This window comes from Brassica napus, chromosome C3, assembly GCF_020379485.1.
Source record: "Brassica napus cultivar Da-Ae chromosome C3, Da-Ae, whole genome shotgun sequence".
In the NCBI taxonomy this organism is placed as follows: domain Eukaryota; kingdom Viridiplantae; phylum Streptophyta; class Magnoliopsida; order Brassicales; family Brassicaceae; genus Brassica; species Brassica napus.
Window position 1 is genome coordinate 49,897,714 of NC_063446.1, and position 22,352 is coordinate 49,920,065.

General features: G+C 37.2%; 1 pseudogene; it reads left to right on the top strand.

Moving 5' to 3' along the window:
- The first annotated feature begins 16,944 nt into the window (after positions 1 to 16,944).
- LOC111214471 lies at positions 16,945 to 18,029 on the top strand (annotated as a pseudogene).
- The last annotated feature ends 4,323 nt before the right edge of the window (positions 18,030 to 22,352 follow it).

The window sequence follows — 22,352 nt, forward strand, 5'->3', positions numbered from 1 at the left end:
AAAATCGCCAACAAGGTTCTTTACCTGGAAAATCTGAGCAAAACCCCAAAGAGACCATGAAAGCTATCACCCTCAGGAGTGGTAAGGAGTTACCTCATAGAGCTCTCACCAAGGATGCTGAGAAACAAGGTGAGGGGGTGGCCATCAACATAGATGATGAAGTGGTGATTGTTGATGAGAAGATCAATGATGAGATTTTAGAGAAGATTGTGGAAGCTAAAGGTAAAGGAAAGGTTGGGGAAGAGAAGAAAACAGTGAAAGATGGTGAAGTTGTTGTTCAAGCAAGTGAGAATTCTTTTGTTCCTCCTCCCTATGAACCCAAACTTCCATTCCCTGGTAGATTCAAGAGGGAGCTGCTAGAGAAGTACAAAGCTCTATTTGAGAAGCAGATGAGTGAAGTTCAAGTCACAATGTCCGTTATTGATGCTTTCATGCTAATTCCTCAATATAGCAAGTTCCTGAAAGATGTTGTAGCTGCAAAGAAGAAAGAGATGGAGGGCATGATGATTCTCACTCATGAGTGCAGTTCCATCATCCAGAGGCTTGTTGTTCCAAAGAAGTTTGAAGATCCAGGATGCTTCACATTACCCTGTGCTCTTGGACCTATGGTATTTGATAGATGTCTCTGCGATTTGGGAGCTAGTGTCAGCTTGATGCCTTTATATGTTGCTAAGAAGCTTGGTTTCACTCAGTACAAGAAGTGTAGACTTTCTCTGGTATTGGCTGATCGTTCAGTGAAGTACCCTGTGGGTATCTTGGAAGACCTCCCCGTGATGGTTGGAAACTATGAGATCCCTACAGACTTTGTGGTGCTTGAGATGGGTGAGGAAGCTCAAGATCCCTTAATCCTTGGAAGGCCTTTCTTAGCTACAGCAGGAGCTATTGTTAATGTGAAAGCGGGCCATATTGATCTCCACTTGGGTAAAGGGCACATTCTCCACTTTGACATTAAGGAGTTAATGAAGAAACCAACAATTCAAGGGCAAGTCTTCTACATTGAAGAGATGGACGCCCTTGCTGATGAGCTCCTTGAAGAGTTGTCACTATAAGACCCTTTACAACAAGCTTTGACGATAGAGAGAGAGGTTGAAGTGATTGAGAACCTGGAGAGTACTGCCTATGGGATGATGTTGGATTCACACAAAGGGTTTGTTAGTAAGGATCAGTATGAGTAGCTGCCACAAGTGGTTCATCAAGAAGCCTCAGTCACTCAACAAGAGGACACCCAACAAGATGACTGGAGCGAGCTTAAGGCGCCTAAAGTGGAGTTTAAACCTCTCCCCCATGGTGTAAGGTATGCATTCCTTGGTCCTAATGAAACTTATCCTGTCATTGTGAGTAGTGAACTTACTGAAACTGAGCTATCTGAACTTTTGAAAACACTTAAAAGATTTAGAAAAGCAATAGGTTACTCACTTGATGACATCAAAGGAATATCACCCTCTTTGTGCATGCATAGGATACATCTTGAGGATGAATCAATGACTTCTATCGAGCATCAAAGAAGGTTAAATCCTAACCTGAAGGATGTTGTAAAGAAAGAGATTCTTAAACTCTTAGATGCTGGTGTTATTTACCCTATTTCAGATTCTAAATGGGTATCTCCTGTGCATGTTGTACCAAAGAAAGGTGGTATCACTGTAATTAGAAATGACAAGGATGAATTGATACCAACAAGAACCATCACAGGTCATAGAATGTGCATTGATTACCGAAAGCTAAACTCTGCATCTAGAAAAGATCATTTCCCATTACCATTTATTGATCAGATGCTTGAGAGACTTGCAAATCACCCATTCTATTGCTTTCTTGATGGATATTCAGGGTTCTTCCAAATCCCCATACATCCCAATGATCAAGAGAAAACGACATTCATATGTCCTTATGGTACCTTCACATATCGAAGAAGAATGCCATTTGGTCTATGTAATGCTCCAACCACCTTTCAAAGGTGCATGATGTCAATCTTCTCTGATCTAATTGAGGATGTTGTGGAGGTGTTTATGGATGATTTCTCTGTCTACGGATCTTCGTTTTCTGCTTGTTTGTCAAATTTGTGCAGGGTCCTACAGAGATGTGAAGACACCAACCTTGTGCTGAATTGGGAGAAGTGTCACTTCATAGTTAAGGAAGGGATTCTGCTGGGACACAAGATTTCAGAGAAGGGGATTGAGGTGGATAAGGCTAAGATCGATGTTATGGTTGGTTTGCCCCCACCAAAGACAGTGAAAGACATCAGAAGTTTTCTTGGTCATGCTGGGTTCTACAGAAGATTCATCAAGGACTTCTCCATGATCACTAGACCATTGACCAGGCTGCTGTGCAAAGAAGCCACTTTCAGCTTTGATGTGAAATGTCTAGGAGCCTTCAAGAAGCTGAAAGGTGAACTCATCAGTGCTCCAATTGTCCAGCCACCTGATTGGGATCTCCCCTTTGAGATCATGTGTGATGCTAGTGACTATGTTGTGCGAGCTGTTTTGGGGCAGAAGAAAGATTGCAAGACCCATGTGATCTACTACGCGAGCCAAACCCTGAATGATGCTCATATGAGGTATGCCACAACAGAGAAGGAGATGCTAGCCATTGTCTTTGCCTTTGAGAAGTTCAGAAGCTACTTGGTGGGATCTAAAGTCCTTTTCTACAAAGATCATGCTGCTTTGAGACACCTTTTGGCCAAGAAGGATGCAAAACCCAGGCTCTTGAGATGGATCCTTTTGCTTCAAGAGTTTGATTTAGAGATCAAAGACAAGCCAGGAGTTGAGAATGGTGTAGCTGATCACTTGTCCAGGCTGAGAGTGGAGTGTGGCATTCCTATTGACGAAGGACTTCCAGAGGAGCAGATCATGGCTATTGGAGCAGTGATGGCAGTTTGTGAGACCGGTAGAAAGCTTGAAGAAGTCAAGGCAACAGAAGAGAATGAACCTTGGTATGCTGATTTGGTGAACTACTTAGCCACATGAAAAGAACCTTTGAACCTTGTGGGCTATGCCAAGAATAAGTTCTACAAGGATGTGAAGAGGTACTACTGGGATGAGCCTTACCTCTACATTCTCTGCAAGGATCAACTTTATAGGAGAGTGGTTGCTAATGAGGAGATTGATGGAATCCTTACAAAATGTCATGGATCATCCTATGGAGGCCACTTTGCTACCTTCAAAACTGTTGCAAAGGTGCTACAAGTTGGATTCGGGTGGCCACACATGTTTAAGGATACACAAGACTTTGTTTCAAAGTGTGATTCATGCCAAAGGAGAGGGAACATCACCAAAAGAAATGAGATGCCTCAAAATCCAATCCTTGAAGTTGAAGTGTTTGATGTGTGGAGTTATTGACTTCATGGGACCATTTCCATCATCCTTTGGCAACAAATACATCCTTGTAGCTGTTGATTATGTCTCCAAATGGGTGGAAGCTATTGCAAGCCCCACCAATGATGCTAGAGTTGTAACCAAGATGTTCAAGAGCATCATCTTTTCAAGGTTTGGAGTTCCAAGAGTTGTGATCAGTGATGGAGGCTCTCATTTCATCAACAAACTGCTTGAGAGACTTCTCAAGAAGAACGGTGTAAAGCACAAGGTAGCAACTCCTTACCATCCTCAAACAAGTGGTCAAGTTGAGATTTCTAACAGAGAGATCAAGTCCATTTTGGAGAAGATTGTGGGGATTACAAGGAAGGATTGGCCCATTAAGCTTGATGATGCACTTTGGGCTTATAGGACAGCTTACAAGACACCTCTGGGGACCACACCTTTCAACCTAGTGTACGGGAAAACTTGCCATCTGCCAGTGGAGCTTGAGTACAAGGCACTATGGGCAATTAAGTTGCTGAACTTTGACATCAAGAGTGCCAAGGAGAAAAGACTTCTACAGCTACATGAGCTTGATGAGATAAGAATGAATGCTTTTGAAAACTCAAGGATCTACAAGGAGAAGACTAAAGCTTTCCATGACAAGAATATCCTAAAGAGAGAGTTTAAAGAAGGAGATCAAGTTCTTCTCTACAACTCTAGGCTGAAGTTATTTCCAGGAAAGCTTAAGTCAAGGTGGTCCGGTCCTTTCAAGGTCTAGGAGGTTAGGCCATATGGGGCAATAGTTTTGTGGAGTACTGATTGAAGAGACTTCACAGTCAATGGGCAAATGGTTAAGCTCTACATGGCGACTGCAATAGAGGAAGATGGGGTTTCAACTCCACTTTCTGATCCTACCCCGGCCTAATCTAAAGGGAGGCAAAGTCAAGCTAGAGACTTAAAACAAGCTCACTTGGGAGGAAGTCCCATGTATATCCTTGTACATATTGCATTAGTATTTTCATTTTCATCATATTTCTAAAAAAAAAAGAAAAAAAAAAGAGTTGAAGTTGTGTGCAGGTGCTTGATCGAGCCGGTTTCAGCAAAGAATCAGGCGTGGGAGCGAGGACCTAGAGCGACGACAAGAAGTCGCTCCAGCTCCAGAGTGACGTCACCACAGCGAGTGAAATAAGTCGCTCGTCCTTACGGCATTTTGGGCTCAAAAAATACTCTCGGAGCGACCTCCTAGAGCGACGACGCAAAGTCGCTCCAGCTCCGGAGCGACCTCACCATAGCGACACCCCGAGGTCGCTCGGGTTTGTCGAGCTGGGAGCGACGTCACCACAGCAACACCCAGACGTCGCTCGGGTTTGTCGAGCTGGGAGCAACCTCACCACAGCGACACCCAGACGTCGCTCGGTTAGTGTCGATTTGAGAGCGACGTCCCGGAGAGACGTGCCGAGGTCGCTCCACGACCGGTTCAGGTAAGTGATTTTCGATCTAATCACGGTTTCAATTTAATTGGACCGGTCCCTTCCCACCTAAACCGAACCGGACGACCTTAAACCTAGCCCACAACCCTCGATTTTCATCATCCTCAACCTCCCTCCCCTCCCAAACACTCATACTCTCTCAAACTCACCCACACCAAAAATCCCATAACTCTCTAAATTCTCAACCAAATCACCTAGTTCTTGTTTCTAAATCCAAGCTTTGGCCCCTGTAGTCTATTCCCCATCACCCATTCACCATTTCCTTTCATCCAAAGCAAGGTACCAATGGTTAAGAAAACAAAGGGAAAGCTGGATGCTGAGAAGCAAGAAGCTGAAAGAAAAGAGTCTGCACTAAGAGGGAAAGCCTTAGCCTCAGAGCCAGCCGGCTCTGGGGCACAGAGGACTTCTCGACAACAAGCCTTGGCTACAAAGAAATCAAAAGAGCAAGAGAAGAGGGCAGTGAAAAGTATAGCAGTTCCCACTAATGAGGAGAGTGACGATGAAAGTGAGGATGAGCAGGCTCCTACAAAGAAAGCCAAGATGTCAAAAGGGAAGGTGGTTGCTGTTGATAGGGACAGGGAGAAAACTCCATCTATGGAAGAGCTGTATGATCACTTGCTGAATGGTGTCACTTGGACTCCAACAAGGTTCACCGACCTTGATTTGCTGAAGGAGTTGGGTCTTGATTCTGATATTGAGGCGATGCTGGAACATTTGAAGCTGCTAAAACTCCTCACCATGGCTTACCCTGTCTACAAGGATGTCTCCTGTCAGTTCTTGTCTTCCCTTGAGGTCACTTACCATAACACTCCGCATGTGAGGCAAGGATGGGGCAAGATCAAGTTCAAGGTCAATGGGAGAGACTACAACATGAACTTCAAGGACATTGGGAGAGTCATGGGGTTCCAAGACTTGGAAGACTCCTCTCTTCCCAAATGCAAAAATCTCCCCACCGAGCTTTGGAAATTAATCACCAGAAACAGGCATTCTACTGGGTCTGACAAGAACTCACATATCCGGCATCCGTCTGTGCGCTACCTTCATAGGATGCTCGTCCATGTATTCTATCCATGGAAGGAAGCAGGTAATGTCACCGAGGAAGATAGGCGACTGCTTTGCCCGGCTATCCGACCTTACGCCGCCCCTGGAGTGTTGCCTCTTCCAAGCACCGACATCTATGCTACCTTTGGGATGGTCAGTTTCTTCGTGAGTCGTCTCGAGCACTACAGAGACTGGGCCTGGTACACCTATGATTTGCGCTCGAAGGTTGGAATTGGCAGGTTGATCACACCACTGCTTCAATTTATGAATGTTCCCTTGGGAAATGACGCAGCAGGACCTAGATTCATTGATGGCACTTAATTGAGGATTGCCACTTATTTCAGCGGGATGTATGGGAAGAACTACGTCTACCACTACTACTTGAAAGGCAAGCCTGTTGAGGTGGTTCTTCCAAACAAGAACCTGGCGAGCTTAGAGAGACCTGGAGCTATCAGCTTCAACATTTTCCAGGAAGACTTTATTGGAGAGCACAGGTCTCTCGATTCCATTGCTGCACCAAGGAAAAGGAGTGCTCCGACGAGACATGACGAACCTGCTGCAGAAGCATCTGAACCCGTCTATGGACCTCCGCGCTACTACTTCCAGCCATATGCTGGAGTTCTTCCCCCTGGTGCGCTTTGTGATGCTCATGAGCATATTGGTCGACTTCAGAGATGGAACAAAGCACAAGACAGGACGATAGAAAAGCTGAAAGACAAGTGCAAGGAGTTTAGCAAGACTGTGAAGAAGCAAGCAAAGACTTCAGCCAAGTTCATGAAGAAAGTAGCTGATGTCTTGACCATGGGAGGAATAGCTGGATGTAGCTCAGCAGACTTCGCCTTCGCGAACACATCAGTCCCCCAACCTCCACCTCAGCCTGCGGATCTTGGTTTCCCCCTCACTGCTAGACAGCTCCAGCGCAAGTGGAGGAACCCACCCATTGAACCCTCCGCCTCAGGAAACAAGTCCCCATCCCTAGCCTCTTCTGATAATGAGGTCGAGATTGACGAGGTTCAGAGCCAGCCATGGTTTGGAGGCTACAGCTCAGCAACAGGTGGTTACTACACCACATTCCCACCTGACGATGACGATGCTGGGGCATCTGCCCCTACTCACTATCCGTAGAAGGTACTTCATTACTTTCCCTTGTATATACCATTTTAGCTTTCATTTGGGTATCTCTCTCTACTTGACAACACAGAGACTGTGTAACTTAAGTTTGGGGGAGGTACCAAGTATTTGATCATGTTTGCTTTGATGATTTTGCATTGAGTCTTGCATACATACCTTTTTGAATAAAAAAAAAATCATATAGATTACATCACTTGCATTTTTAGGAGAGTCTAGAGCATATAAGTTGCATTCACTTGCATTGGGAGCAATGATTTAAAATGCCTTGTAAAGAACACTACCTCTCGCTCGAATAGCTATTGCATCCCTCAAAAAGCCTTGTATGTTTTGAGCCTTGAAAACTCTTTCTGAATCTCATTAGTTGCTGAAACTCAATCTTTGAAGCCAACTACAACCTTATTTGAACTGAACGAACTTAATGCTTCTTGCTCATGGTCCCTTGTGTACTGAGTCATGACTATACACACTTGAGTTCTCACATCCTTTACGCCAATCTTTTTGACAAACTCGAGTGGTAGACCACTCCCAAAGCCCTTTCCTCCTTTTAAGCTTTCATTGTTTGATGAGTGAGGCCTTTTTCGGAAAGTCTTACATGTGCATAATGTTGAGAGTATCGGGAACGATAATGCTTAATCTTCATTCTTGCTAGATTAGGCACTCTATTGTCTAGCTATAGGTGGAGCGGTGAGTGTTGTGATTATGATTTGGGAGCATGAAAAGTTTGAAGGAAAAGAATAGACTCTTTGTGTTTAAGTGAATAGTCTTATTGGGATAAGTAGAAAAACATCTAGCTCAAGTTTATAAATAGTCTTGGCCCCCAAAAATAAAATAAAAAAGAGAGAAGAAAAAAAAATTAAAAAAAAAAAAAAAAAAAGTGGGCTAGCAAAGTTGTTAGAAGCTAAGAAATATTTTTAAATTGTGAAAGAAAAAAAAAAATCCCTTGTAGATTTCAAAGAGAAAGATTTTTATGTGAAAAATGTTCTTATGATCTTTTGGTGAGAGATGTGAGTTGGGTTTTACATTGGGAAATGATTGTGTAACTTGTATGTTTGGGAAAAGGGTAGAACAATGGAGATTGAACATTGTATGCATGAGTTGATCCCTTTCTTAGATATATTATGTGCAATGTCAAGGCTACTTGTCTTGAGAGTAAACCACCTAAAAGATCATGTATCTTGAACCTCTTGACTCACTTGAATAAAAAGCCTTCCCTTACCCAACCAAATGATTTGGACCAATTGACCATTTACAAGAATTCACCTGATGTATATTGCTTGATGAATGTGAGAGTTGGTAGATTTGAATGTGTGAATGCTTGATGATGATTGTAAGGGCAAAAGGAGTTGAGATAGGCCTAGAGAAACTAGAGTGTAATAGAGAGTGTGCTCATGTTGGATTTAGATGTTGAATTGAGTGCTAGATGTGTTTCTTTTGGATATGAGCTCCCACCTTCAAACCTCTCTCCCTATGAGTTCTAGAAAGTTCACTTGTGGACAAGTAAAAGAACAAGTTTGGGGGAGTTGATATCTTGCATATTTCCATTGTGTTATCCATTCACCCATGTGCATTTTGATCATATAGACTAGGATTTAGCCATGTTTAGGTTGCATTTTGCATGCATGAGTCTTTATTAGGTATTGGAATACCACATGGAGTTCTTGGAGACATTTGGGTGCGTTTAGAGCTCAAAAGAGGTGATAAAGGTGATCATTGGACGAGCAGTGCATGGGAGCGACCCTACCGGAGCGACGCCATGAACTCGCTGTGCCCTACCTCTCAGAGCGACCTTACCAGAGCGACAACACGAGGTCGCTCGCCATTTTTGTTTTGGAGCGACCTTCTAGAGCGACAAGGCGAAGTCGTTCCAGCTCCAGAGCGACCTCACCACAGTGACACCCAGAGGTCGCTCGGGTTTGTGTCGAAAACGAGCCGGGAGCGACCTCCCGGAGCGACGTGCCGAGGTCGCTGCGCTTCAATTATTTGGTCGAACTTATGATTAATCAAGGGCCTTTTGGTCATTTGTTATGCACGTTTTTACACTTTCTAAACCTATGTTTAAGTACCTTTTGTAAGCCATTGGAGGCTGATTATCTTTTATCTTAAGAAAAACCACCAAAAACCTCTTGGAAAGTTCATCTCTTTGATTCAATTAATCATTTTTGTTATTGCAATCCTGTTGTTATCATATCGATTCTCTGTATTTTTCTACATGATTAATCTGAAATCCAATATGGGTTTAAGAGGAATCATGGAGATTAAGAGTAATCACCTTTTGAATTCATGGGTTAGGGAGATTAAGGGTGATTAGGTTAGAGCTATGATGTTTTAGTGTAGATCATTCTTAGTCCTTGCTAGTAGAGTATTCATAATGCATCTTCTGAGTTGGCCTCTCAAAAGTTGATCTTTAGGCATTTTCCACCCAAAATGTGTTTGATGAAATGCATGAGACAACTCTTCTAAGCTTTTAGCATACTTTGCCAAAGACATTTGTTGAAGATAGCCATTAGACTTGTTAGTAATGATTGCTTTCATATTATTCAACCAACGACATTTGATGTTTGAAATGTGTTAGTAAATGAACATTCATCTAGACATAGAGTTTGTTTAGAACTGTGTCTAAGCTTAAGGTTGATAGTTTGATTGATCCTTTGCCATCCTTAGTTCGAAACTTGATCACTCAAGGTCTAATCCTTATGCCCATGAGTTCTCTTTTCCCTTAGTCAAGAAAGTTACTTCATTTATCGCTTTTATTATTCTGCAACTGCATTAGCATTAATCATTAGTTTAGAAATCTCTTAAATCACCAGTTGCACTTAGATTAAGTGAGTACTTGCATTCTCAGTGCTTTGAAATCCCTTAGAATTGGTTCGACAATCTTTTATACTACATCATTTGTCTTAGGAGCCTTGAAAACTCCTAAAATCACATGTTAAGCTTCAGATTATTGAAGTCCAATTCAAGGTAGCTCAATCTCATGACTGCTTTCTTAACTAGTTTTTTTTTAAATATTTCATAAACCGGATAAGTATCACTTGAGCTATTTTCCTCAGTGTTTAACTTTTAAATGTACTAGAGATTCCACCGCGCTAAGCGTGGTTTATTTGTTTACATAGTTAATGTTCAAAAAGATATATATTTAAAAAAATTCATATATATTAGATATTCATCTTAAATTTTGATTATAAATATATTATTTTTGTGATTCACTATTTTCATAATTTTAACCAATTAAAATTCAATAATCATAGTTAGTTTATTTTAAGTTACAATTTACAATTATTGCCTAATAAAAATACATGAAAATATAAAAATATATCATTTTGGAACAATTTTGTCTATAACATTAATAACTTTGAAATAGAGGGAGTATAACTTAAAAATCAAAGTTAAAAATAAACTAAGTTATATTATATCATTTATTTGTTTTGATATGATATGATATTTCAATTTAAAATTTGTTTGGTATTTATTATTTTGTAAATAAGTATTTATTTGAGAAATCTGTAGGATATTTCATTATGAACGGTTCTATGTTTAGATACTACATAAAAGTACTTTGGATAGATTATGTGTACTACACATATGCAGATATATTTGTCATTCGTATTGTGTATAAAATATATAACCTTGAAATATTGTTTGTATGTTAGAGTAGAAACATACTTCCATTATTATTTTAGTCTCTTAAGTTATTATTAAACAGCTTATAATGAAATTGGTATAGCGAGAGACAAAATGAATCGATTGGTGATGCTCTAACATAAATTGACCTTTATACAAACATATCTGGTATAACATTATAAATAAACATGTAAAAGTCTAATTGTATATACATAATCAACTGGAGGTAACAATTAAAAAAAATGTAATGTAATTTTTTAGATTCAAAAGTTTCTTTTCTGTTCAAAAGTTTTTTTTTTAAATAATCGTTATTCATTTATTTCTTATCTTAATTTTTGGCCAAAGTCCTAATTCGATATTAATAAGTTAGTTAAATAATTTTAATGGTAAAAAGTGATATTAAAAATAAAATTTTCAATTATATTTTAAGATTAAAACATGATTTTGATATTTTCTTATATTTAAGATGATTAACAATATTATATTAATATATAAATATTTGATAAAATTTATTAATTTATTGATATGTGGTTTAACAACAGTCGATCCAATGATCGGGTGACTCTGAAAATAATCTGGTTCAGTGTCCAAGTCAAGTTTAAAATATTGACAGTATGCGTAAATATATTGTTTTCTTATTTTCCTTTTATTTTAATAGTGTTTTACTTTCTTATATTTATTAATTCTATATATTTCTTATAATTATTAGTTGTAACATATATATATATAACGTTTGATTCTGTGATTTCTAGGTTTGTTATTTGAGTGAGGAGAAAAACTTTGTTGTTATGGCTTTGTAAACGAATAAACCAGAACATTAAAAGCTCGTTCTAATATATTTACAAATTGTTCAAAATATTTTTTATTGATGGATCGTATAAACAACAAATTTTTAAGGCTTGTTTATTTTTTTTTAGTTCAGAGGTGTTTATATACAACCAATTTTTTATGTTCTTTTTGATTTTTAGCTTAATCTGAAAATTCCAGACTCTGTCAATGAATTGTTATTTTTATTTTGTGGTTATACGGAGTTGATTAATTATAAAGAGTTCTGGTTACACAGAGAATGAAGTTCCCATAGATAAGTTTTTTAATTAAGGTAATATTACCCTTATTCTAAACACAACTCTTTTCACCAAAATGGAAAGCCCGAAGGCATATATGTTTGCAGCTGACCTTGATTATAAGCAAAGTGATATATTCCATTACAATAGCTGATATTCATTGGTGTCCAAACCCACCTGAAAAAGTCAAGTGAGGTGTGGCTATTGGTTAATAATCTCTCTTGCCACGTTTTCAGATGTGGTTATTGATTAATACATATGTGGTTCTTGCATGGCCTTCCTCTTCTTCTTTCTTGGAGCTCATGGCCTGAGAAATGGTTTCACCATGTATACAGCGAAGCTCCATAGAAAAAGGAAACCCTGAGACAACCATGTTGAGTTATAAGATTGTGAGTTTCAAATCAAATGACAGACCAATAATAAACGTAACACTTTATGGGCAATGGATGCAAAGTTGATGAGCAAGTGATGAACTAAATTGATATTGATTGAAGAAATTGACTGCAATAGTTAAAGTCAAGTGTATAAACTTCAGAGTTATGCTTTACATCCGCCATGACATGATTTCGGACAGAAGCTTCGGTTGCTTCTAATTCCATATCATCTGCTCACTGATGAATCTAATGTAATCTTGAACATGACGCTGATGCACATGAGTCAGCCACCATTCCTGTCATATATCGCCACCTTAAGCGTTTAAGTACTTTGTTTAAAAGAAACGTATTGTTAGATCAGGGAAAACAATCTTAATCGAAACTTATTATGATGTGAAACTGAGATTTAATACAAACAATAGAAGCAATCTCAAAACCATTTAGAAAATAAACATGTCCCAAGTTCGAGCATGAGATCGAAACCAAGATATTAATAAACACATTCTTGAGAGATCTTACGGGTGGTGTAATTGTAAGTGTTTGGGAATGAGAAAGTACATAGCTTTCTGGTGCGATCAGACAGCCTGTCTCATCACAGAGGTCATGAATGTCGGTACATGAAATCCAAAGTATGAAATCTTGATTACTACTCTTCCTCCAGAGATGTCTTCGCCTTGTACAAAATATTTTATGAAGATAAGTCAACACGTAATTCTAAGTGTTGAACGATGGAGTAGAAACTTTATGGAAAAGAAGAAGCAGGAAGATGATATAAGGGAAGTTACATGTAGAACATTAGATTTTAAATATTGCGTCTTTACCACTCACAACAGGTTCAGGAGAGATCTTTACACCCTTAACCTTAACCAGACCCAACCTGATCCTTCATGGTTTTGAAATATTAAAATGCAGTATAGTATGAGAAGATAAAAATATGATTCCTGTATATCATCAGTGTCATTAAACTTGATGAGAGGATAACAAAATCATACCCCTTTCGGAAATACACTTTTACCAATGTCAAAAGGAAGTAATATCTGAAAATCATCTTGATGCTCAGCTTTTACGCTCCGAGTAACAGCTTGCTCATAGATAATCCTTAAGAGGAGCAATCTACAAAATTTATCGATCCAAATAATCTATGCAGCAGAACAAACAGATGCAGCAAGAGCTTCATAGTAAGATATACTGAAGTTATCTTGAAATGGTTCTGTAAAAAGAAATATACTTACATGTGTTTTGATTCATGCGTGATTCGATATTGATCCAATAGATGTTTTACAGTCTCTTCCTTGCCCTTGTAATCACGCATGCACTCCATGATCCTACAGTGAACCTGAAACAGAGCAAAGAAAAAAGAGTGTAAGAGATTATATAATGTAACTTTTAACTGATTGATTATATGATGGAGTCTTACGTAAGGCATCGCCAGAATTAGGAGTAGTAGGTTCTTGAGGTGTTTGTGATGTTACAGCATCATCATCTCTTTGGATATTACATAGACGTTGTTGCTCTTTCTCTCTTTTATCCCTGAACCACATCGGTATAAGTTTGGGGCTGTCTATTCTTGAAGCTTCACGTATCTTCCGATAAGTCTAGCAAGACTGATAGTATGATCTGAAATACTCTGTGTACATTGCTTAACAAAGATCCCAAACTACCAAATAAAAATTTATAATCACTGAAACTACCAGTTCAAGTGGTCCAGAGACATAGACATATAGTCATACAAACCAAAGAAGAAGAAAAACGGACACAATTCATTAGGTCTTGTAAGCTTCAGAGATATAGACTAAAATTAAGTATGTAATCCCATGTCTTCATGAGAAGAGAAAAATTACATGCAATTGATGGGCAAATCCAAAAATATAAACTCAAGACACAATAAGAGAAACTTACTTGCAAGAGTAAGCTCCAGAGTTTATTCTCAAACAACGGAGGAAGACTTGTGAATTTGGTAAAAAGAACCTGAAATAGCAAAGCAAGCAGCACACATCAAAAAAATTCAATCTAAACCACTTCTGACAGGTTCTATCCACAATAAAAGCATGCCTAAAGCTAACAATGGATCACTACAGCTATTGTTATCTTTCCTCAAAACTTCAGTAAAAGAGAGAAGCAAGACCCAGTTAAAGCATGTGAAAGTTGATCAGCCAAGCCAATGGAGACATCGTTGAAGAGCACAGCCATTGGAGCCTTGCTGGTGGATTAAGCCGCTTTGGTTTCCATTGCTTGATGTGCTTACGTGATTTTTTGGTGAATATTGCGAAGGGAGTAGAAGCGAGATATGGGTTTATTCAAGGTGAGAACGGGGGGGGGGGGGGGGTAAGCACAACCGTTTCATGGCTCTTGAATGTTGCAAAAAAAAATGATGTTTATGAGCCAGAGGAGTGGAAGACCGAAGTAATATATGAGAATTGGAGAAGTTAGAAACGCATTTGTTTATCTGATGCGGAGGAAGAAGGTGAAGACAATGAGACATGTCAAAACTGGTGTGACCTGGCACCATACTGCTTTCTAATTGGTCGATTTAATTTAATACGTGGCAGCTCTCTCCTTTGAGTATATTGCCCTCTTAGTATTGTGATTTGCTCTTCTTTATGAATTCTGCAGCTTCAACGAAACGAAGCTATGTTTGATGCCCCGTCGTTAAGTGCATTTTGTTAACTTAAAATATTATGTCTACTCCAAGTATTCTACTTTTAGTTATATATAACTAGGGTCGGATCCGCCCTACGGGCGGGTAAGCAAAGAAACAAATTAATAAAATTATTTAAAAGTTTAATGAAACTTTGGTTTATTTATATTATATTTTCACTACAAATTTTACTTTAATAGAAATTATACATTTGTTACTATATTAAAACAATTCATAAAAATATAATTATTTTACTTTCTTCACAATATTTACTTTCTTGAATTTAATGGATTTTTAATACATTTCTTCTTAAAATTCATAATTTAAAAAAATTGAAAATGAAAAGCTAATTTATTATCTTTTTTTAAAAAGAAAAAATAGGCAAGTAGCATAAAAATATGATACTAATTGTTACTGTTTAATATTTATAAATAACATGTTAGGTTGTATATTTATGTATTATTGTATTTGAAAATATATATTTATCTTGTTTCTTCGTACTCACATCAACAAAATTTTGAAAAATAATGAATTCCGCAACTGTTTTTTTTTTTTTACTACCAAAGTTTAGGCTAAACCAAAATGGTAATAGAAAACTATAACTATTTTATGTATTGTTAGCTATGAAGATTACTTATGATGTAGAGATAAATAGAGATACTTCCTTATGGTCACATATCAACAAAGCGACACTTTAATGCAAAAATGATAATATCATAATATGGGGAAGAAAAGATGTATATTTTTAACAATTTTAATCATTTACAATTCCTTTTATAATCCTATATAACTTATAATCATTTAAACGATTAAAACTCACAATTTATTATTTTTACAGCTGAAAATCCTATATATATATATATATATAATTGTGAGCAAGATGATAAAATTCAATTAAATTTTAATTATGCTCGAAATACTCTTCTATGTTGGTTATTTAAGTTCTTATGTAAAATAATTGTTAAGTTTACAATTGATTTAAAATTCGTTTGGGTTTTAGAATCATTAAGTTTTGAAGATTAAAGAGTTTGTTTATACCCTTTTAACTCTCTTCCTAGTTGGGTTAGAGTGTGAATTCCAAACAATATTTAAACCACAAATTTATCTTTAAAAAAAAAAAATTTAAACCACAAATATATACATATATAATTATGAAAAAGTGATTAATGTTAGTAATTTAGTTTAGAAATTTCTTTTTGTACCACTATGACAATTATGAAATTATGTTCATCCGAATATATCAAATTTAAATCCACTTTCACATTTGTGATACTTGAGAATAAGAGAAGGTGGATCACCCAAAACCCCTAAATGTGCATCTTTTTTGCTTTTACATCGAAGGATCAAACGTCACTAAAACTTCCCAACACATACCAGTTATTTGTGCCCAAAAAAATCATTTGAGTGTTATATTTGGTGTCTCATTGCTCTGTTTTCTCTTAAATTCCATCAGCCACTTTAATTTTAATCCCAAAACATTAATTTTAATCCCAAGTTTTGGTGAATACTGATTTGAACCACTTTTTTTCTCGTCCGTCTGTTCGTATATATTCTAATGAGCATGTAACGCTGTGGTTCTCTAGAATATATTACAATATCGGTTTGCAAGAAAACAAAAGAAACCATCTAGTTCCAGAAATCAGGATCATAAGTTCCTGAAATCGGTAAACCAAAAATAAGAACAGTCATGTCTTATTCAATTACCTTACTAATCTCCCTGCAAGATGCAAAAGAATCTCTGGTTTGCAGTATGTATCTGTCACCATCCGGGTTTTTTACACTTCACTGGTATCTGTTGAACCTCTTTTTTTTCCACTCATGATACTCGGCCAGCCAGTGGTGTCTCTCGGTCTTTATATCTGACCGGAATGTTCTATGGATCTGAATGAGTACCAAAAGAAGCATTGATGAACAGCCTGCCTGCAATCAAAGAGGTTATGTGACTGATGATTGTGCCGATTTTAAATGTGGTCAGGCGTCAATATATAGCAACTTAGCGTGAATCGGGAGCTTCCTCAAACTTAGGGTAGACTTTTTTATAAAAACTTGTTCACTAATGTATTGAACACGACCACAACTTAACCCAAAGACCTTAGTATACAAAATTTAACAGAGAGTTAGTTCTTACCTCCAACTAACTTTGGGTATATATTTGTTTCAACAACCATTTTTAGTTCTACATCAGAGTAGCGCCTTTAGTTGTCAAATACACTCAGGCAGACTGTCGAGTGCCTGCAGAGGCCAAAAACCATGTTTTTAATCCTTGAACAAACGTGCAAGTCGCAAATGTGTGTAATGGGGGTAATTAAAAAAACAGCAGAGTTGTCATCTACCTCCTTGTGATTGTCATGTGATGTTGAGTACGCTGGGTCTCTTCGTTGTAGATCGTTTTAATGCCCCTGACTTCACCAACGAAGACTGCTAACCAAAACAGCTATTAAGGCTACTTGGCAGTGAAATTTATAATCATTATATGGAGCTGTTGTAAAGTATGGTAAACAATTCAAACATGGAAAACCTGTGTTGGTTTTGGCAAATAACATGAGGTGGTTGTAATTGCAGAACCAAAACCTTTCCATGGATCGGCTCTCTCGTTTCCGCAAGCCCAACGAAGACGGTATGTTCCGTGAACCTAGTAGAGACAGACGCATCACCAAACTTGAAGTTCGGATTGCTTCTGGCGACATCAAAAACACTTAATCATAAACCAAGCCTTCACTGAAGGTGTTAAAACGGTACACGTTGATTGACCCTTGGATAAGCATAGCCTGCAAATTGAAACGATGGATCAGCGTACAACAAATCATAAATCTGTTCATCTGTAGAGTTAGAGGTACCTAAGCAAATAACAAAAGCTCTAATTTCTTGTAAAGAAAAGGATCCCGCTTACGTTCTCACCAGGTCATGTGTGTTTATATACGCAACCGACAAACCATACACTGACGGCAGAATCTCAACGGCGATAATAGTCATCCCACCGATCCATACCCACCACTGTTGGATCTCCTCTTGACGGAGCTACCCGGAGTCTCCCGCCGCAGCGTTCGCGTCTTCCTCCACGGCGTCAGGCGAGAAGGCCTCATGCTGAAAGTGAAAGCCTTCGCGATGCGTCTCTTCCACCTCGGCCTCTCCTCTCACTTAGTTTCCGACGTGACCACGCCTCCGATCTCATCTCCCGATCTCCTCATCGCCTCAGCCGGTCCCGGACGATTCTCCACCGTCGATGTGATTTGCTCCATCGCGAAATCGTGCGGTGCTAAGGTTGTGCTCATCACCGCGCAGCCGGAGAGAGGTTCTTGTGTGAAGCAGACGACGGATGTGTGTTATGTCCCGGCGCATACGTGGCAAGTGACGGCGGAGGTGCGGCGGAGAAGGGATGAATAAGGTTTCTGGTAATGGGCTGAATTATCAAATTCTCAATCCAAAAACCCCACAAATTCTCGTCTTTTTCTTAAATGAAACGCCGAGTTGCGATGTAACGGACAGATGTCGCGAGCTCCTCGCCCTATTTGTTGCGCTGGCAGCATAAGAAGAGAGTTGTCTTCTTCTTTATGTTATAAGATACTAAAAGGGGGATATAAGTAAAATGATTGGCTGTCCACGTAGGATTATTAATTCCAGCCAATCATAGAGCTTCATCTCTCCACATCACCAGCACGATTGTGTAACGTCGTCCACCACCGTTGAAGCTATTTAACAGCTTCAACCCCATTACGTCATCCACACTCTTCGTCTCCCCAAACTCCACCTATATTAACTCCCATGAATCCCAAATCTCCTTTGTTAGAGCTTCGGCAAAATCTAGCACCAAAGCTCCGACTAGATCAACCACCGGTTCAATGGAGAAGAAAAAAAGGGCCGGTCGCTATGACGGATCCCATTAGCGCGTGGCTCCATCTACAGCCCCAAATCATGCACAAAGTGGGATCCTCATAGTGCTGGATCTGTTATTTTTCGGCGAAAAGGTATGGCCTGATATTCTAAATCCTGAATTTCATAATTTTTTTTTCTATCATTAAACCTATTCTACACCTCAACATGAATATGTGATACAAGGTGAAGCTCAGAACCGTGTAAGCTGGAATAAACGTTTTCTGAATCGGGGATCTTAACCTTTTTAACCTCTTATCTCAAAATAATATAACACTTTCAGGGTCCTTTCCGAGCTTCAAGAACAGAGTTTAGTGATTGAGTTCTCGAGACTTTCAGGTTCCATTCATCCAAAAGTTTGAAGCGAGTTGTGTTCTAATAGATATCTCTATGGTAAGGGTTAGGTTTGTTGCTGAACACAATTAATTATGCAAATAGTATAATAATTCACGGAATATCAAGTGCACGATTATGTGGCGATTTGATTTAAATTATTTTGCTTTTTTTGGTTGTTAGTATTTTTTTTAATAAGTTAGTGTTTGTCTCTATTGGGATGCATATAAGAATCGATATTCGAGAGTTACGGAAGTCGGAAGCACACGCAGAGATCAAAGCGCTAAGGTTGTCCAAGAGACAAATAGATACAGGTTTTGAAGAGATTTGTTATTTGTGGTTGTCTGATTTTTTTTTATGTTTTTGTTTTGTGTTTATGTTCGTTTAGTATTTAGCAAATTCTTCTCTTTCGGAAGGTGGAAAACTTAAATCAAGACCAAAAAAACATGCTATGCAGATTCGGCCCAATTGAGTATTATTTCCGAGGGGTTGCTCTCCTTTTATTGCAGCTGACATCAATGATAGAGAAATCAATACCAGAGTTCTTTAAATTTAGTTCTGTATGGAAACCATCTGAGCGTGGCGATGACATTGAGATACTGATTAATGAGGAAAGAAAATACTTGAGAAGAATCAGACTCAGCTTGGCTCTTGGTAGGAGCCACCAGATCTGTTATTCGCATCTTCGTATTCCTTTTTTAATGGCTACCAGATTGGTTTACACAATTTTCAATATGTATCTGTTTCATTATTTAGGTAGAAGAGGAGTCTTTGATGGTGTCATGGAAGTTCTGCATCATCATTGGAAGCGCAAACAGGTTGCATTTGTTTGAAAACTTCGAAGCATACTGTGATTTAAGGAGGAACCTCTAGGGTAAGGTCGAATTAAGGATGACTATGGAGTGATGTCGACAACTTACTTTTAACAAGAATTTTGTTGAATATACTAACGTTCAAATATTATAATTCAGGTGGGGAGAACTTCAAACATCTTTCACCAAAACTGATGGCACATAAACTTTTGAGGAAAAGAACAGCGTTACAAAGGTCTGTTTCTCCGAGTAGGTGTCAGTACAATGAATGGAAAAATCATCCCTATCATTAATTTGACTGAGAGAATAATTTTACAAACCCCCTTGAATGGATCGTTACTCAGTTATGTTGTTGCAGTCACTAAAGTTCTTTGCTTACAGGAGAAAGTGCCATTGAATATGTGAAGGACTTTGGTAGATCATCAAGACTCTTTTTGAGTCAATTTGGTGCAAGTGGGAGCTGTAACAAAATTAAGTTCTTTGGCGGGATCACATTATTTTTCATTGACTGTGTTATTATAGGAATTACTCAAATGAGAAGTTTGGCAAGTGCTGTGGGTCGCCTAGATCTACCTTGAAGTGTGACTGGAGCAGCACAATAGCTGCAACATCGAGGACGATAATGACAAGGGAGTATAGCGTAACTTTATACAAACAATTTTTTAACTCTGTTTTGGCATACATTTTTTAAATAATGACTTGTGAAGTTGAGGTACTCTCCTTCCTAACATGTGGTGTGTTTTCGTAGTTTATGAGTAGGATTTTAATTTTTAATACATAGAAGACTATAATGTTTGCTATTGTGATCAACACCTTTTTACAGTACTCTGTTTGTATCTTTTTTATTAGTCATCTTCCTATTCTTTTTTTCTTTTTGGTAAAATGATTAAAAAAAAGACTGAAGCTAAAATTAATCTTTTTGTTCTTGATCATTCACGTTATCTTCAAAGTCAATAGCCTCCGTGAATTATTCAACTACTCTACCAAAACTCTTACCTTTTCAACATGTGTTTCATGATGGAAAATCAAACATCTATTCTACAATATATATACAAAGAAGTTGACAAAAAAAAATATACAAAGAAAAGTTAAAATAGCATAATTAAATAACGTGTTCATTTAAAGAAACTTTATCAAGTAATAAAAGGAGAATATAAACCTTAGATAGAGTGTCCACGTAGGCGAAAATAATCGGCCAATGAGAAACTATATTTTTGCCATGTCACCTCCTCTTTTTGTTTTTACAAAATGATCTTTTAATTTTTTAGTGAAATATATTATTTATATAAATATAATTATATTTTTTTATTTACATAATAGTTTGTAAAGAAATATTTAGTGTAAATAATATCATAATTTTATAAAATACTAAAATAAATTATCAAACAAGTAATAAAATGAGGATATAATCCTTAGATAGAGTGTCCACATAGGCGAAAATAATCGGCCAATGAGAAACTATATTTTTGTCATGTCACCTCCCCTATTTGTTTTTACAAAATGATCATTTAACTTTTTACTCAAACAATTATAACCAAAAATATTTTTTTAGTGAAATATATTATTTATAAAAATATAATTATATTTTTTATTTACATAATAGTTTGTAAAGAAATATTTAGTGTAAATAATATCATAATTTTATAAAATACTAAAATAAATTGGGTTGGTTTTCAACTTTCACAAATAAAAAATATTATTTGTAAACTTAAAAAAGAATATATCAAGAATATTCTTTTTTAGGAGAGAAAATAGAAAAATACATCGGAGACAAATTCATCTCTATTATGAAATTCCTCTATTTTAGAGAAAAAAAATAGAGGAATAAATTGGAGATGGTCTAAGGCATGGCAAACGTAAATGATCGACGTTGAGATTTCAACTTTTCTGATTCTTACTATTCTAATGTTTCAATATAATTTGAATATTCCCTTTGTTTTATAATATAATTGTTTAAAAGTATTTTTTTGTTTCACTATATAAATTGTTTTTATAGTTCAATGTAACTTTATATTTATTGGATATTGTATGGCTAATTAAATTATGTAAATTACTGTATAATTGAGTAAATTTATATATTAAATGACAGTTTTCTAAATTAATAACTTTTAAATATTACAGATTTTAATTAAAATTGATTACATTTTGAAACAGATAGAGCAATCTATAAACTAACTCTATATAGATATGTGAACAAAATTGTAAAGTGCTCTCACCTTGAATTTCTCTCATTCTGTGCATTTCTAATTGGGAGGAGATAATCAACATCTAATTTTATGTTATTCTCAGTATATTAGAAATGGTCGAACCGTAAACCAATTAAAGATGATGTAAGGATGAGATAATGATGTATTTTCAGTTATCACAAATATAGAATCAATTGACAACAACTTAATTATGTCCAGCGTAGGACAACATAGAAGAGTTTCCATATCTTCTAATATTATAATATCTCACTATATTAGTGGCTAAATCTTTTTTCTCTAGCACAAATATTCACTCCATTCTTGGAGTTTAAGCTTTTCTATCTGATGATATTAGTAGTTTGATCCAAAAAAAAAAAACGGTCGAACTGTACATTATAATTGGAGAAAGAAAACAAACAAAAATCAACCGAAGATTTTAAGGTATATGAAACAAAAATTGGAAATATAAATTCTCTGCAATTAAAGAATAAGGCAATCAAAT